The sequence below is a fragment of the Apis mellifera genome, linkage group LG10 (assembly GCF_003254395.2).
Source record: "Apis mellifera strain DH4 linkage group LG10, Amel_HAv3.1, whole genome shotgun sequence".
Lineage (NCBI taxonomy): Eukaryota > Metazoa > Arthropoda > Insecta > Hymenoptera > Apidae > Apis > Apis mellifera.
Window position 1 is genome coordinate 4323380 of NC_037647.1, and position 20120 is coordinate 4343499.

General features: G+C 29.4%; 1 protein-coding gene across 3 annotated transcripts in view; it reads right to left on the bottom strand.

Moving 5' to 3' along the window:
* Window positions 1-20120, bottom strand: part of LOC409670 (protein tyrosine phosphatase type IVA 1) — a 75919-nt gene that overhangs the window by 14299 nt on the left and 41500 nt on the right. For 2 of the 3 annotated variants that reach the window (XM_026443348.1, XM_016914308.2), the window contains exon 13: window positions 9356-10184. The gene's annotated coding sequence lies outside the window, so the exon portion shown is untranslated. Of the gene's footprint in view, window positions 1-9355; window positions 10185-20120 lie in introns of those variants that run through there. The other variant, XM_006561216.3, reaches the window with a different exon arrangement.

Here is a 20120-nt window from a genome sequence, read left to right on the forward strand (position 1 = left end):
CAAAGGCAATCCAGGTCTATACATATTCTTCCGTGTCTTTGTATCCCAGTACCATTCACCAGATCAAGATACATGAAAGAACTGGATGAATGGATGACCAAATAATAATCAAATCGTTCAGTAGCAATTTCCTTTCATTCCTATTGTTTCACTGTTTGAATTAATCTTTGGAACATTGCATACCAAAACATTTAAGACTTTGACATTAATCCACCTGTTGATTCACTACTGTATGAACATTTATTATGAGACTAAAAATAGAACGTTTTTGAAAATTACATTTTTATGCTTGTCCTCCTTATTTAATTAATTGATTTATCATGATTTTTAAATGATAAATGGTAAATTTATTTCATCTGAAAATTTAAGTTTGTTTTTATATAAAATACAATATCTTTATCGACAGGAAATTTCTTTGAGAGAATGAAATTTTCGTGTTTTGAATACAATTTTCTGCCTGGAAATCTTTTAATAATACAATAGAGAATTAAATCATGAACATTTTATTCTATTTTGCATAGAATTATAATATTAAAAATATGAAATATGCACAGAAACTTTGTCGATTTAACGTGATTGGAGAAAAAGCACATTTCATTTATTTGCACATATCATTTAATAAATCTTCTCTCTTTAAATTTGAAAGCCATCGATGAACAATGTTATAAATCTAACTACTAATATTCTGAAATTTTGCATCATAAAAAAAATAGTACTCCTTTACAAAAGCACATACAATGAATACAAGCTTGAATCTTTGTCTTCTGAAGACTGAAGACAAGCAGCTGTTAATTTAAAATCGTTCTTCTGATCTTCGATTCGAACTTCCTGTTACAACGAGATAAGAACGACTTTCCAGAATTTTGCTTCATCTCTCGAGATTCGAGAAAGTCATCGTTGTGTAGTCAGCGTTCGATCAGCGTACGTTAAACAAGGAAATTCATTGTTAATTATCGCGATACACCACAGCCGGTGCAACAAGAGGATTTCATGGAGGAACGTGTAACAATAAACGCGAGACAAGAGAAATCGCGGGTCAAGAGTCATTGCGTGTATCATCTATCGGTGGAGAGTTTATCGACCAACCGAAGAAAGAAAATAGCAATAACCTATTATGGAAAGGAAATTTTCAATGGGAGAACGAAGCTATTCCAATATCGATATGACAGTGTGTTGAACTTTCCTCGATTGCGTGGAAAATAAAATAAAATCTATAAAAACAGATTCGAAAACTTTTCAATTCTCGAATTTTGAAACTTTTTCGCCGATGATAATTTTTCATTGATCTTCTGGAAATGTTAACATTTTTCTAATATTTCTTTGAATAGATATTCAATCTTGTTGGGAAATATTTTAAATTATTAATGGAGTCAAAGAATCTAAAAGCTATTACAAATTAGATGTATCTTTAATTACCAAGATTTATCTACGAGAAAAAATATCTAATGTATTTTCATTTTTTTTCTTTTTTAAATAGAAATAATTTCACGCGTTCTCAAATATTCTCCATTAATATTAATGACTTTTTTCATCTATTTATACACGTAAGAAGAAAGTGTTTCATTAAACTTTCAGAAAAGTTATGAATTGTAATTGAAAATATTGATTTGAATGTTTTAATTTCATTTTTATGATTGTGCAGACAAGATGAGAAAATCCAGTCCTCGAATTTTTTGTATCTTTTTCTCTCAAAGAAGAGACACATGTTGGATTGCATAATGATCTTTTCATTATGGATGAAATATTGAAGTTTTGTGAAATTTTGTAAAATCAGAAATAAAAAATTTAAGATGAAAAATTATCTATATATTTCTTTGCCACAAAAATAAATAAATAATAAGAATTATTTAAATTATTAACAAGATGATATAATAAAAGAATATTAAATAAATAAAATAAAGTTTATAAGGATATAGAAACTTAATTTAAAAAAAAAAAAATCAAAAAAAGAAAATGAAATAAAATAAATGAATTATATTATCATATGATTTATAATATCTTATGATATTGTCACTCTTATCAATTACGTTGTTCAAAATTTCAATTTTATTATTATTATTATTATCAGAAACGTTTGTGCAAAAGTTTGATGTGCTTCCACGAAATGGAATTACGTTTTATGAAATAAATCTATCAGAGATGAGTCACTTTTCCGATAAAAGTACATTACCTTTATTCCAGAAATATTTCTTACTCATGAAATATCTGCTTGTAAAATTGATTCATTCATGCAATGAATCCAGAATATTAATATTAATAGAATTAATTCAGAAATTTTTTTCCCCTGATTATTTTGAATAATCAGAAGATTAAATAATTTATTAATTATCTTGACAATAATTTCATGTAATTAAAAATTGAAATTCACTTATGATAAATAAAAATATACAGTTAAAAAAAAAAATGATACGAACTCCATTCTTCTCGAATTTAATACGAGAATCAATGATTGAAATTGAAACTTTCTATACATGTATAAAGTTCTCGTACCTTTTACCTCTGCAAACTTGTTGCACACGTGAATCACACCTTATTCACACAATGTATTCATCAAGCCATCTAACTTTGGCAAATCTCCAACTTTCCAAATATCTTCAAAACCTTTAAAAAATCTAAAATGAAATTTTTTTCCTTTTGAAACTTTTGCAGTTCATTCAGAGTTACGTTACGAAAAGGATATTTAATTAATTTTAATTAAATCTAAAATCAATTGTTTTAATCAATTAAAAAAAAAAAGACTCATCTTTCACATATAACAAACAGATTTTAAGAAAATGATTCTTCACAAGAAGGATAATTTTCTTGTAAAGAAAGGATTGCCACAATGTGTTACATGTTTGAGAAACTTCACCAATTCAATTTTCCAAGAATTCTATAATTTCATTGGAAATCGATCATCAGATTTCACTGTTAACAATGTTGTCAAAGAGCAGGTTTTCTTGGAAAAACGTGTATGTGCCGAATAGCACACATGAATCCTGACATTTGGAATATGTTTATTCGAGAATCACATGTTTAAAACTAATCTTATAAATAATACCAACACTGTTAAAGCTTTGTTACCTTTTTCACTTATTATAATAATGTTTTTTTCACCTGACATATATAAAAAGCATGCTTGTCACGTCTCTTCTTTATCGTGCCTATATAAATTCACTTTTAAAAAGTGAAATTGAAGATTTGCATTACCTTTTTTGAATGAAAGAAGAATATTCATTAAGATGGAAAGGAAAAAATTAAAAAAATTGTATAATTATTTCCTAATAATGAGAAATATTTGTCAATTCTTCCAGATTTAACAAAAAATAAAATCTAGTTTCAATAAAAAATTTATCTACTCAAGTTACATTAATTTTATCATATCTATCGATTGATATTCCATTATTGTTTAAATAATTGTTTAAATAATCGATATAATCAATTCAATTTAAACCGAATTAAATTTCACAATTCAAAGGAAGTTTACACAAAGGAGCTCAACGATAAGAAGTTTCGTTTAAAAAACAAAAAAAAAAATGAATCTCAATCGATATTCAATCGTCAATTGAAGTTGTTTCTGCGATTCTGTCGAGAAATTATGTCATCAGAAGATACCGGAAGCGGAGAAGAAACGCGGCGCGAACCAGTTTGTGGTGATAACTCGAGAAATCTGAGAAACGATCGATCTAGTGGCAATATTTTCACGACGGACTTATGAAGTTCCAATATCACCCTATATTCGCGTGTTACTATCGAGATTTTTCCATTTCAATGTTTCATTTCAAGTTTTTATTTCTTTTCATATTTTATATTCTCCTCCCTGACTAAAGTAGAGTTTGTATTGTTGAATATTTTATGCAGGATTTAATTTTTCAAAAATTTAATGCTACCATGAATGATCATGTCATAAAATATGCGAGACATATCTAAGAGATCTAAGAAGTATAACGGTGAATTAAAAGAAAAGAAAATATATTTGTGTAATGAAAGAAAATTGCTATATTCTACCTAAGATTTACTACTGATGACCAACTATAATAGAAGCTATCTCCATATTATATTTCTTAAGATTTTTGAATTTATATCTAGTAAAAAAGCAACTATGCTCATCTATGATATATTTCTATGAGAAACAATAAAAAAAAAGAAAAAGCAAAACAATATCATATTGCTTTTTGTGTGTGCCTTCGATTTTGATTTATATCACACACAATGTTATTATTTATTATTATCATTCATTCTCAAATTATATTTTACAGTCACAAACATTTGTCTGTAATTTTTTATTGATCCATGGAAAATTTAAATGTGCAAAAATCTAAAAGTGCAGAAAGTATATAACAACAAAAATAATATTTAAATTAAATGAATTTTACTACTATTTTAAGTTATGTCTATCTGAAATCATGCTTGAAATAAAATGTGTATCTGAAAAATTAATATGAAAATTAACAAAGCTATTAATGCAATTGATTGTATAATATATATATAAAATATAATATTGAAAATGATCATAAAGGTTTAAAAACATAAAGAAGAATGTAATTTTTCTCTTATACAGGAATAATATTCCTTGTGATGGTTTCTCTCATTACTTTTTTACTTGAACTATTTTCAACTACTTTCTCTTTGCCAATAGTTATGCCAAGAATGATCACCTCGACCACTAGATCACTAGGTTTGATTACTATTGACTAGGTCACCAGAATATTGTTAGTAGAATTACTAGAATTTAATTAAGTTGTGCGATTATTAGTTGTCATTTATTATTAATCATATGAACGTAAATTAATAACTAATGAAATAATGAAGTTCCATTAACAGCTAAAAATCGCAATTATCTTAAATTATTACTATAAGAAATAAAGTTTCATATCCATTAAGTTATTTCATTATTTATATCTATTCTTTTTATATTCTTTTTTTTTGTATTCTTGCAATCAATAATAATTGACCATTTGCAATCTAATTACATTCTTCTATCAATAATAAATCTCTCAAGTTTGATTTTATTTAACAATGAAATATTTAATATCAATGATTTCTCGTAAATTTTCCTCATTTTCCTCTTCTTCAAATTTAAAATAGAAGATAATTCAAGGAGCATGGCAATCTCGATATTCTAAATACTTCAAACATTTCATTATTACTCAAATTCAATATCCATAAACTGCATAATAAAATTCAAAATCTTAATTCAAACCTGTGATCCATCTCCAACCATAAATAATATCAAGAAACTGATTTCCATTCGTTAATTGACCAATAATTTACTTCTGCTCTGATGAAACCACGTGTTACGAGATTGCATAGAGATTGAACGTGCCAATTCACACGTATTATCGTTCGATCCTCAAATCTGTTTACAACTAGACGTTCTCAACGTCTAGAGAATTCAGTCGCAAAAGGATTTAATTAATTGTTAATTAAATTATCCGGGAAATAAATGGCAGCCAGACGTTTCTGGAGATCCACATGACAAATTTTAAAGTCGCCACTGGCACAATTCTCGAATCAATTGCATCTCCACGTAATCGGATGCATTCTCGATCTTGCCTCAAGGTTGTCTCTGTCATTAGACGTATTATCCAATAAATCCAACTTTGAACAAAGAGCCTTTAATATTCAGATATAATTAAAAATTATGTAAATGCATCATCCTGTTCCGATATTGTATAAAATCTATAAAATGGTCATTATTATTCTTTGATCATTTTTCTTTTTCTCTTATTAAATAAGATACGTTTGATAATATTTGAATGAGTAAAAGATAAAAGATAAGATTGTGTAAAAACATATCTTTGAATTCTTAAAGTTAAAACAAATATAAAAATTGATAATATTTATAAAGTTATTAATTTTATTTATAGGATTGGAAAATGATCAAAGAACATGATAAAGAAATTAAAATGGAACGTTTGCTTTATCTCTTGTATATGCTTATAAATGCTTTTTACCTATAAGCAATTTGAGTTTGTGTAATGGAGAATCATTACTAAATTCAATTCATTAAAAAAAAAAAAATGAATAGTTAAAATAATTAAACGAAATTAAGATGGGAATAAACCATTTTAAAAATTTTTAATGGAAATATTTATTTGATTTTAAATTAAACAAGTGTCGTGATTTCGCATAATATTGACGTGAATATTGGCCAATTGTTTTATTATATTTAACATTATGAAAGACTCGTGACGAGATAATTTTTCATCCATAAATACATGCAGAATGAATCATATGATTGTAGTAAATCACGTATCTCTTGTTTGAACGAAATTCACATATGAATGTGGTCGAGGAAAAAAATTTAATTATGTAACATTTAATCTCTTTCTGACATCATTCTTACAGTAACACAATTTAAATAATATATAAATGTGTCTTTTGCTTTGAAATTAGATTTTCCAAAGAGGAAAAAATTCTCTGATATTTTTAACTTTTCTTGACTTGATTCTCTAATCATCTTTTTTTTTCTCGACATTTGTTAAAACTAAAATATTAAATTAATTAAGTATTCTTTCTATAATGAATTATAATCATCATCATTATTATATTATAGTGCAGAGATCATAACGATTGTAACTATTTTTTATTATTAATTGTTATTAATTTCCTAATTTTGAAATTCATTTATCAAATTTTATAGAATTTTTTCAGTATTATAAAAGAAAAAAAAAGAGAAAAGCAAAAATTAAAATTTGGAATCGATATTCATTATCTGATGCAAACACAGGTTTATATAGCAAAAATATGATTATAATTGTCTTACGACATGAACATATTTTAATATTTAATGCAAAAAAAAAAAAAAAGAAAAAAAATTCCAAATATTGCGTAAGACAATCTAAATCGAATGGTTTGCTTTTAACATAAGCGAATAAATAAACACGTAATTTGATCGGTAAAACAAGCTCGATAACAGGAAACGTTTACTTTTCACGTTCATCTGGCACCCAGTCGTCAAAACCTTGTACCAAACATGTTACAAGTCGTACAAACTTCAAAACATTTAGAAAAACATTGACCCATTTCGAAAACATTTTACTCAAGCTGCAATGGAACGCGATCCAAATTCTTATTAACCTTCTTGAAATTCGCGAAATCCATTTTAAAAAACATTCCCTCAAAATTCGTATAAAAACGTGACTTAAATTTTTATCATATCCTTCAAATTATTAATAGCAAAAATAGTACGACGAAGTAATAAGAAATTTTGATTTTTTTATTTTTGTTTGATTACTGTATTAATTATTAGTATTATTGCGTTATATTAATCATGTATTACATTTTAACATTGATAAAAATAAAACACTTTTATTATTCATTACATGTCTCTTGATATGAATTCTATTTTAATGAAGGTCAAAGATGTTGAGCATTCAAGGCCACTTCCTTTGCTTGGATTGATATCAGAAGTGACCTTATGTCACCTGCATTGAATTACTATTACGTCAACTGCTACATAATTTCCTTGTACAACGTACTACAATTTCTAATCCTAACAATATAATAAAAAATTTATTAAATACATATACTTATTAACAGTACTAGCTCAGTTTCCCTCTTTTTATATTCTTTCTCAGTAAAAACTTATTTTTTTTCTTACCTAAAAGAAAATCATAATGAATCTAAAATAAAAGAAAAAAATATATATTATCTAAATATAAATACATATTTTTAATTAATTTAGTTTTTTAAATTTATCTTGAAGGAAAATGAAAAACAAAAAACAAGAAACAAAAGAAAAATAAATCATGCAAAAAAAATTTAATATATCTATACATATTTAAGATTTTAGAATTAAATTTTATGCTAATATTTGAATTTGTTTTATATATTATATATTAATGAATCGCATTTGTTAAGTGACATGTCGGGTCATGTGTAAGTTCAATGTACTTGCACCAATAAAAATAGTAGAAACTTCGGGACGATTATATTCTAATATTGGACTAATTCCTAATTCCTAACCTAACTTGTTAAATAAAAGAAATACTACATGACAGGCACATATACTTCCACGTGCCGATTCCGGAATTACTAAAAATGTAAAAAATATTTTACTGAGAGAAAAATCGATCGATCACGCATGCTTTGCAACGATGCAACAACGGCAATGATAATACACGTACAATACTGAGAAAAATTTTTAGACCGATAGCATATAGATAGATAACCTTTACGATAACATTATATTTTTAAAAAGATTATTACACATTGTTATGCGTATAGAAACTAATTTGAAAATAATCTTTTCATTACTATTCATTTTTGATTTATTGTTTAGAATTATCGTTTCAGTTAAATGAAACACGTATGGAATGATTTAAAATAAGATATGAAAACGAGTCAAATGTTTGAAATGGTAAAAATGAGTTTAGTAAAAATAGAATCGCAATTATATAAAATATTGATTTCAAATTAATAAATATATTTATACCTAATTAAACACAATTTTATATTCAAGGAAATAGAATATTTCTTTAAAAAAGAGACTAACAATAAAAACTTTTGCACTGCTGTAGTATACACGAGAAGTATGTCGAGACTTGTCTAGAGAAAAAAAAAAAACTAGATGTTGAAAAGGGCGGGAGAAATTGTACAAGCAACGCGCTCTATCCGTGCAACTTGGTTCTTTTTTTATGGAGTATTCGCAACGAACGAGTCGGAGCGAAAAGAAAAAAAAAAAATGTGTGTTAACGTGTCATCTGATGTGGGAAAAAGCTACCACAAAACAAAAAGTCGAAACAGCCGTAATTATGTCTCGTCAAGTGTTTAATCTCTGACTGGGTCATTTCCGACACGAGCATCAAATGTTTTTATTTTATTTAGCAATAAAATAAACGAAACGAATATAAATATATTTTTAGCGATTCACACAATTTGACTTTAATATTATTAATAATAAATTATATTTAATATGAATATTAATTTTCGAAAGAAAAAAAAATTTCAAGTATGCTTTCGAAAACTGATCAAATTCTTACCGAGTAAAATTAATGAGATTTACGAACAACTGTTTAAACACTAACTTGAAGTTATTTCAATATAAAATACGATTTGAAATGTAACTAGGAAAGTTGCAATAAATTACATTTACCTATACATATAAATGTTCATTAGATATAGAACATTAGAAAGAGGAAAAATCGACGAATGGATTCTATGTCGTAATACATTTTCATTTACACAGGTCACTTAATAATTGCGCTTGCCAAATGCTTACGCTAATGAGAGTTTATAATGCCAAGAAATTCGTGCGACCTGTTTGCCTGTCGCGAGGCGTGAATGGAGCCATCGAATATAATCGAGTGAAAATGTCTACCACGTGACGCGTTTAAGATAGCAAAGAAAGTGTAGCCATGAGAAAACGTACCTTGAGGTCATTTGACGATCCAAACCAATCTCGCCACGGTAAGCAGGTGTATTCAAGTCCTGGTTCCCCGGTGCATACACCAAGTAAAAGACGAAATATGATATTACAATGGGGACGTGAAGTTGCACGTCGCACAGTGAAGTCACATCTTACACACACTGCGTAGCGAACACTGTGTGTTATACACGATTTCACTTCGCGAAGATTCTGTAGCAGGTCATAAAAACACGCTCTCTCTCGACGAGTCCACGTATAGGAGAGAGAAAGAAGGGGAAGAGAGAAGAAGAAGGATAGACGGACGAGTTAACGATGTTCGACGAACTTCCACCAACTTCACGATGTATAACAACCACTCGGCTCGCGTCTCGAGATTTCGAGATTGGCGCGCGCACACTGAGTTGGCGCGTGGTCAACAGCACGTCGAAGTCGAATTCTTTTCAGATTTTACGGACGGTCGTAGACGATGTAAGAGCCGAAAGGCCCACCGAACTCACGGATAAATCGAATATCACGTTCACGTTGTGACGGTCGCATCGAATCTGGGCCAGCAGTAGCGCGGTGATGAAAATAGCACAGCGCCGAGACAGCTTTGCCCTCTTCACGCAGTCGCCCCTCTTTCACTGCCCGTCGCGCGCGCTCTTTCCCTACCACTTCGACCGTGACGCTTCACCTCGTCGCCACTCGACCAATCAGAGCTCTGCATTCCTTCGTGACGTCATTCCGTAGAATAGCGATCGTTTGAAACAACATGCGAGCGTGAACAACGTGAACACGTTATGAAATCGCTTTCACTCGCTTTAATTTATAATGGCAGATGAAGTGAACTTGACTGAAATATGAAACCGATTATAAAATGTTTAACGTTACTTGTACATGGGAAATTATTTAGGAAATTTGCATTATTTAAGAGAGACTTTGAACTTTTTATATTAGAGAAATTTAAATGTAAAATTTTAAAGCGAAAATTCAAACGTGATATGATATTTAAATAATATATATTATATTCAGAATAATATATATTATCTGTAAATTTTTATAGAAAGTAAATAGTTATGAAAAATTAAAAAATGATGATTTTACTTCTCAGGAAGGAAAAGATGCATTATTCTTACAATTTACAAAATTGCAAGATTTATGCTATTAAAATTATCTTTCAAACAATTAAATAATCGAAGGATTCTACTCACAAATATCACTAAAGTTTGCAAATACCAATAAAATACTTAGATACACGTATGAATTTTTCTGATTTGCAATAAGAAACTCTACATTGCATCATCTTATTACATATTGCAATCGAGAGATACTATTTCAATGATTGAAATGATTCGTTCAATGGTTTATCTATTATAGAAGTGGTTTTCATTGATTTTATAACGATGAATTGATGATTCAATATGTAGAAATAAGTTATTAAAAAAAGAAATACATAAATTTCAATGCATTGAAAAATACAAAAGATACATGACACACTAATCAAAATTAATATATAAAAAAATCTAACCTTTAAAAAAAAATGAAAGATACACTTCTCTCATATTTTAATTTGATTTTTGACAATATTTTTAAATATTCATTTTCGTCACGTAAATCATATATTGAGACAATTATTTGAATAGAAATTATCTTTCAAATCTTTTAAAAATTAGTTTACTATTTAGAATTTCGTTATATTAATTAACAATTTGCATTTCAATCAACGAAATGAATATCAGCTGAGTAATCGATGCAAATTAAGTATAAAATGAATACTTTAAATTCACGAAACCGGATTCATTATCGTTTTTCGAAATCTGCTTGATCTTTTTTATTGTATCGATCACTCTTATTTCTTTGAGAAATCGATCGAGGAACATACTTACTACGACGTGTTCGACATACGATTGATCAAACTACGTATCGCACGATATTTGTCGTTAAGCGATAGATAAGAGACGAATTCAAAAACAAACAAGGCGTACACTAGTCTCGAAAGAGATTACATACTACTCGATGTCTTCTGATATTTACAATAATACAAATTGCTTAATGAGAATCATATCATATTTAATATGATATTGTAATAAAATATTACAACTTTTTTTTTATGTAATTGAAATTTTTAAACGAGAGTACAGATTCATTGGATTAAAAACCTGCTTAAAAAATTATTACCTTGACTTAATATTATACTTTCCAAAATACTTATTGGAAAAATATATATTTTTATAATTATTTTAATAATTATTGAATAATAATATATTCAATTTTTTTCAAATTTGGAGTTGTCCCAGATTTGATTGCTTTTTGTCAATAATTTATTGATTTATTATTATTAATAAAAGTAACATAAGATCCTGCAATTTTATAATTGGATGCTAGAAGTGATTCACTTCCAAATGCAAATTATAAAAGAAGTTTTGAATGATATTATATTCATATTAATAACTCCAATATTTGAACAACATATAATTGAAATACATTATAAATTCAAAGTATCCATTATAAGCGATGCCATTGTTAATACAAATCGTATAAATTCATCATTCGCAAAATTAATAACAATCATTCCCTTCGAATAAAACACTGGAATAAAAGGCGTCAATGAACACTCTTCGATTTTGATTTTCCCTAAAGATTTTTTCCGCCCTTTCTCCGATCGGAACGGAACCGAAACAGGATGAAACAATTCCAAGCAAACCACCCACTTGAAATAGAACGACTCGTGGAATTGTATCTTAATCGCTCGACGACACGGCCGATGACGGCGAAATATACGATTTCCCGTAATTTGATATAATTTATCAGCTATAGTTTCCAATCCATAAATAATGTCACATGCATCTTTGCTAATTCCGATAGAAACGCGTATATGACAGGCGCAGTCGTGTCAGTTGTAAATATCACGATTAAATATATCGAGCTATACGATGGGAAGGAAGTAGTATCAATTAAATATAAATTAATAAAATTATTGTACAGATATGTGATACCGTTAAATTTTTACAATCATTTCCTAACTCGTGGATTTATTTACCTACAATTTACATAAAAGGCATGAAATATTCAAGGCAAAATACATATCATTTGAATTCTATTTTTTTTACATTCATAAAAATTTGCTAATCTAATAATAAATGAGGCTTTAAAGAATTTATAAATTTTAAATAATATAATTCCAGAAAATTAATAAAATGAGTTAAAGGAAATAAAGAGAGAGAGAGAGAAAGGAAAAGAAAAATGATCGATGTAAAAATAATTCCCAACCGCAAACCATCGTTGTTTATTGTCCTGCTGCTATTTTAACGACGAGACATCTCGAAACGTGGTTTCATAATTTCCACGTAATCTGCGTGGGAGTGGACGAGGTTCGATCGTTTATGATCTCTTTGAAATCACGTGGAAGCGAGATAAAATGAAAAAAGAGGAAGGGAGGAGGAAGAAAAAAAGAGGGAAAATGAGCGACATTGCTTGGTGCAGAATTATTGCCGAGCATTTGAAAAATGCCGAAAGGGAAAATGTCACGATCACAATTGAAAATTTATTACTTTATTACTAGAACTTTTGAACTTGTGACGAAAATGGCAGAAATTTCAAATGTCAAAAAACGAGGTTATTATTTTGAAATTTTTCATAATGTTGAGAAAACAATACGTATTGTTGCAATAAAAATTATTATTCGAAACGTTGATAAAGTTAATAAAATTTGTACGAATGGTTTAATAAACATTGACAAATTACTCGAATCTTACGATAATAATTATCCTATTATTTATTGAAACAATTTAAAAGACAAAAATTATTTATATTTCCGCACTAAAATTCCATTCATCCCCCCTTCAAACTCTAACATTATTTTCCTAACCTCTCAAATACAACATAGAAATCGTTTAATTTCTAAAAAAAAAAAAAAAAACAAGAAAATACTCGACAAAATAATCGAATAATAAATACGTGAAAACGTGATAAAATTTTCTACAAAATCTTCCCAACTCGCGTTAAAAAAAATTTGAAATAAAAGAGAAATAAATTCAACGATGAAGCGTTACAAAAGCACAGAAGCCATATTATTCGAGCGATCGAGTTTTTCAAGTGTCGACTTTTCAATCAACCCCCATATTATCGACAAGCCCACATACACACACACTTCTACCCTTATCTGGTCCCCACTGCCATCTCTTGCAGATTTTCCGCCACGTTTTCCATCGGGGGTGGATTTTAATCTTAAGCGGCCTACTACGATTATCCGCGGACAAAATTGTGTATCGACTTCGATTTGTTTGCGAGATTTATCGATGTTTGGATTTATTGGCTGTTTCAAAGTGGTTCGAAGAAAGGATTCTGTATTTTAAAATGTCAAAACTAAAACTTACGCCCACTTAATTTCCACTATCCTTCACTTGAATTATTACGTGTCTGATTTTTCATTGCAGCGTCAATATAGATACAATGAAAATAAATTTCTTAAAAATGGATAATAATAAACGAGTATTTTTATTTATTTTTTTTTTTTAACTTTTCGATGGAGAATGTTACAGATAAATTGTTTTTTTTTTTTTCAAAGAAATATTTTGAATGCACAACGCGTTAATGTATTCGACACCTTTGTGGGATGCGATTCTAGAGGGTGAAACAAGCATAGAAGAAGTTACGATATGCAGAAAATATCGATCGAGGATTATTTATTAAGTTATGAATAATTTAAACGAGTAGCCTCAACATTTTTGTATATTCAAGCGTTAAAAGAAATATATATATACGGAGATACAATCGTACAAAGATTACCAGATTAATATGTGATCCTCTATTGTGATGACATAAGATATTTGTCAAATATTATAAAACAAATAAAAGCCATATTTATCATCGTTATTAAGATCGGGCGACAAGAAAGGTGTAAAAGATAAGACAGCTTCGTAAATAACGATAATCTTCCGCATTTTACAGACGTGAAACGTCGTTATCTACGGGTCGCTAGGTTCATCTTTTATTTTATAATCGCGAAATTTGATAGAAAAATGATGCGAGCACAAAATGACATGTATAAAATTTCTATGTAATCGTTGCGCTAATATTTGTATCGAAAATATTTAATATCATCCAATTTCTGATTTTTCGAATCGTATATATTTGATTCTCGATCGTGAAATCTATGAAAAATTCGTATCATATTTTCTCTCCCTTTCGAATATCGTTTAATATTTTAAAAATTCACTCTCTCTCTCTATGTACAAATAATATTGGCAAACAAGAAGTTGCTCTTCTTGTATTTTCGATATATAATAATTCCCTTCCACGATTTTCAAAATAATTTAATTACTATTCTTGCAAATAATTTATTCCCTTCGTTCATTCTATCTTTATTTCTTTTATCGAAATCATCGATGATCATCCTTTCGTTTCTTTCTTTTTTTTTTTTTTTTTTGCCAAAAAGTTTTTTCTCTGGTTTATTTTTTATCCAATTAACGTGGAAATTTTATACCTTGTATTTCTACAATATAACGATTGTTGAATATTTTTCACATCTACATCGTTTTATTAATTTTATTATACCTTGCGAAATGTTTTATTATCTTATTATTCGTAATTTTGTTGCATATCATTTATATATACCGACAGCTAACAATATTAAATTATATCGTTTTTCTCTTAAATTTTGTATTTTCGTTTAATCGGGCTCGACGTGAAAATTAAATATTCCTCCATATTTATTGCTACTTCTCCTGTGTGCAAAAATATTAATATTAAAACCGTTAACAAAAGAAATTAAATTTCGTTTAATTCTTAAACGATTTTTCGAAAAAGATATTCAATTCACGTACGATAGATAATTGTAGAGACAATTAAAAACCGTACCCCTATTCGATATATCGAGAAAGAGAGAGGATATATACGTATTCTATTAAATTAAATAATAAAACCGAACAATTGCTTGTAACTCTTTGTATTTTTTAAATCAATTCTTTTTTTTTTTTTAAATCTAAGCTTCGAACGAAAAAAAAAAAATTCATTTCTTCATCTCGCGTCAATTATTAATTATACAAATGATTAATATCGCGCCTAAGATCGTTTCCTCGTAAAATTATTTCGTCGTGTAAAATTGATATGTAATTACTTCGTTTCGAGATTCGAGGAAAAAAAAAATTAGACGCAAGCAACGATCGACGTTGATTTTCAATCACGAATGCCAGGATATGCGAGATAAAACGATAAATCAACGGCGTTATCACGATGCACTTATGATATTACACGTTAATTATATGTGACCATACTGGGACACGATAAATCGAAATTTCATTAAAACTAATCGCCATTATTACTTCGATTCGTCAAGCATCGATGAAACAACAATCGATAATACAATCGACAATTTTTATCTTATTTTTCGATTGAAATTGTTCGGACATGCTCATCCATCGATTCTCTTATCGGTTTTTCCCAATGAAAAAAATTTCCTCTAGGCCATCTATTGGGATATTTATCAAATAATAATAATTTTTGAAGCGTGAAATTATATGAACCGCTGATTAAAAAGAATTATTATTTGGAATTCGAGTATTTATTTGCACGTGTTTTAATAATTATTGTTACGACGTTAGGATAACATTACTTTCGATTGAATCGTTTAGAATTTTGCAAAAAATGAATAAATACCACGTTTAATTAAATTTTCAATTACTTTAAAGCTTAAAAATGGAAACAAACTAATTAAATTACTCTGCGTGAAAATGAAAATAAAATTAAATACAGAGATTGAATTAAATCGTTAAATTCGTTGATTGATTACTTATTGATTAATTTAATGTTAATCTTTTTTTAAAATTTTATAAAAATTCGTACCGTTTCACCACCAGATAAAAAGAAAAACTTATTTTTATTATTTTATTAAAATTACGTCAACGAGACAACGAAGAAGATTAGAATGCTCGTCGTTTCGATTAATCTTTATTCGATTGAACAAATATTCGAGAATCTTGACACAATTTTATCCTCGAAAAGAGATTGAGTATATTAAATACATGTCTCGAATCGAATATTATTCGATGGATTATCGTCCTACCAAAGAAAAATGTATTTCCATTTCATATCAATCGATAATCAGTCCTCGTGGAAATTCAAATGCAAGAAATTCCCTAATGCCTCCCTAGAGACTTTCACTTTCGACAACTTTTCAATAGAAGTGGGTACTGTGTACCAGATCGATCCAACTACTTTCATTGCCTCGCTATTGGATAACTCGAAACTTTAAAAACCAGCCAAGCTTCAAGTCTCTTCTCTTTTCTTCTCTCTTATTCTTTTGTTGAATCAGAAAGAATGAAATTAACTTTCCTAACGGAATTTCCTATAATCCATGGAACAAACGTTAAACTTTTCCTGGAATGTTTATTTTACTTGAAAGTAAATATACGATCAATGCTTTGATCAATTCTTTTTTAAATATTACTTTAATCGTTTTTAATATTAATTTCATAGAAACGAATAAATAATTTAAAATTATTTTTCCTATTGATTCCCTATATCTTGTATTAGTATTAACCCCTTGATGCCATATCGTGCATTTCCCATTACACTAAAATGTATAATAAATGTCGAGGGGTTAATGTTAGATATTCGAACACGAAAGCCTATGAAGATTATTTATACTTCACGGAAATTATAAATAATTTTATAATCTAAAATCGAAAAACCAGTTTATACCTGTTTCTTTATATCGTATCTTCTTATCGATGAATCCTTTAATGTTTTTTATAATAAATCAAAGAAGATAAGGTTAGCAAGTTAAGGATAGGTTTGTTTCAAGATAGATATAACAAGATTGCACGAGTTTTAACTACGGATCCACGATGAGAAGTTGGGAAATCGTGTGTAATTTAAGCGTTAAGCAAAGTGGAGGAAGTGAAAGAATCGATTCGGTTCAATGAACCGTTTAATGAAACACGAACCACCCGATAATATAATATTTTACAACCGTATTCTCGTACTTCGATTAACTAAAAAAATAGTCACCTTTGCCATTACAAATGACATGCAATATACAATTGTCATTACACATGTACAACTTGGAACAATTATCATAAAAATATTGCTACAAGTAACCAACAATATTTCGTTGAAGTTAAACTTTTGATCAAGCAGATATCGATCAACTTCTACTTCAAAAACCACTCGTGCAAGCTCAACTTTGGATAAAACAAACAACTTGCAATTGAATAATTTGATTTTCGAGTTGCAAATCCAAGTATATTATAAACTTATCTTACAGCAATATAAAAAATATTAGAAAGTTAAATTAAAAATAACCAACTCTGATTCATAATCATTATTTGATGAAAGAAATAAATTATTCATAAAAAAAATCGCTCAACAATTCACGATCCGAAAATAAATCTTCCTCCCCCTCTGCTAATTCGCAAAAAAGTCATCTTGACCGATCACAATTACGATTTCTGGGAACACGAGGCGTTTCCGAGAAGCAGCACTCGAGTATCGCGAGGCTTCCGCTAATCTAAGCCTTCGAGGAAAGCGGCGAGATCAGCGTTATCGCGACGATGACACGTAAACAGCGAGACAACGGCGAAGGCGAGAGAACAGCTGATCACACACGGAAGGGAATAAACGCGCATCGTGGCGTGTAAAATTGTACACTTGGCGGGTACACTCGGGAGGAAGAGGAGGAGGAGGAGGAGGAGGAGGAGGAGGAGGAGGAGGAGGAGGAGGAGGAGACGACGACGGAACCCGCTTAACCAGAAACTCGAGGCGGGTATGAAACGTTAAAATAGAAAGCGACACGTGAATTACGATGCTTGGAGGGAACTTCTCGCTTTCGACGTGAACAAAGGTCAGGGTTGCACGGATGCGCCCCGGTGACCGTATACTTTTTCCACGAACGCTACGATGGAGAGAAAAAAAAAAAAAAAAAAAGGAGGCCTTCTCCCCCTCCTCCCCCGACGAGGTCGAGTTCTCAAGCCATCGATCTGCTTCTCTCTCTCTATCTCCATCTCTGCCGCTTTGTTAACAGGTGAACCTTGGAGATTTCGCACCTCCAGATCTTTTTTTTTTTTTTCGAGAAGGTATCGATTCAATTTGAAGAAATTTTCTACAATCATTGTTTAATTTAATCCCGATGGAATGAGAAGAAATGGAAAGATATTTATAAATTGTAAAAATTTTACGCGACGAGTAAGAAGAAGGTTTTGATAAAATTGTTTTGCGGTTTTATGTAGATAGTTGCACGTTTCTTTTTCAATTCCTTCGTAATTTATACTGGCACGCAAGTATGAGAATGTTTTTCATTTGTTGCAACACAGTTTATGATGGCCAGAATATGTCGGCCAAGGTGGAATTGGGAGCCATTGATTTAAAGATCGATCTTTTTCCCTCCGCGACTTTACACTAAAAAAAAGAAAATAAAAGAGCAAAGCAAGAGAGGAGAAAAGGGAACAATGGTTATTTGATTTTAATCGAAGTTTAAAATAAGAAATAGAGAGAAATCTTGTTTCTGTTTGTTGAAAGGAAGTTGTTGTTTTCTTGCAAGTTTTTTTAATTTGGTTGATAATTATTTGATCGATGACGAATAGATAAGTTGGTTTCAAGTATGTTTCTTGTACAATTGATTCCACTTCTTGGAAAAGGAGATATGGAATGAAGTGAAAATTTGATGAGATATAGAACTGGATGGATTATAGAAGAATATTTATGGGTACAAAAATGTAAAATATGCTTTAAGCTATCAATAATCCTTTTATGGATTATAAAATGAAATTATTATGTAAAAATAATTATGTAATTTTGTTACCCATTTGTATTATATTGGACTAATTAAAATTCATGTTTTTCGTTTCGTGTGATGGATAATAAACATTTCGTCTCGAAAATCTTCCTGTTTCCCGTTATAATTGCGTTGAATTGGAATTTTTTTTCCTACAAAAGGACATAGTTGATTGTATTTAAAATACGCAAATGTTATAATGGGAAAATTTTTGTATACAGAATATTTCAACTTCAATTTCACAAGTACAAAGTTACTTGCATCGTACGATGTCGCGTCTAAAAGAGACTTTCATCCTAACAATTTCTCTCCAATTTTTTAGATACATTTTTCATTCGCGACAATTTTAAATTCCAATTTTTCCACAGAAAAATATAATTTATATCTCTGTACGTAGAAATAACACGAGTGTACATTCGTGAAAATGATCATTTCATATGCAGGCGACCTGGTATAATATATCATTTACGCAACAGAAATCCACACTTTTTGCACGATGACACGACACGCAAAAAAATACAAAATACTCGAAGCAATTAATCATTTAATTTTTTTTCCCATCATTACGAACACCCACGGTCCAATTATCAAAAAGAAACATACTCCAAATACTATAATAAAACAAATAAAAATTACCAAAATTTTTAATAAAAGTTGAGTACTTTTTATAGTAAATGTAAAGAAGAAAACTTTCAATGGTGAAATTATAATAAAGTGGAAGCTTGGACGGCCATGTTGTTTGATCATCTCTCTCCCTCGTGTCGAAAGGGATCAAGTTTCGAGAAATTGGCAGACGACATCCACTGGACCATATTGCCATCTCTTCGATAGAACGCACACTATTCCGAGCAAGCTCGGGTAGCCTTGAAATTTCAACAAGTGTACCGCGACAGAAATTGCAGGATGGCATCGGTTCAAGGGTCGCAACACCACGATTGCTTACAGGGTAAACGTCGTCTCTTCTCGTCAATCAATAAATTGTGGCGAAGGTGGTGTTTTCCAACTTTTTTTCTATGC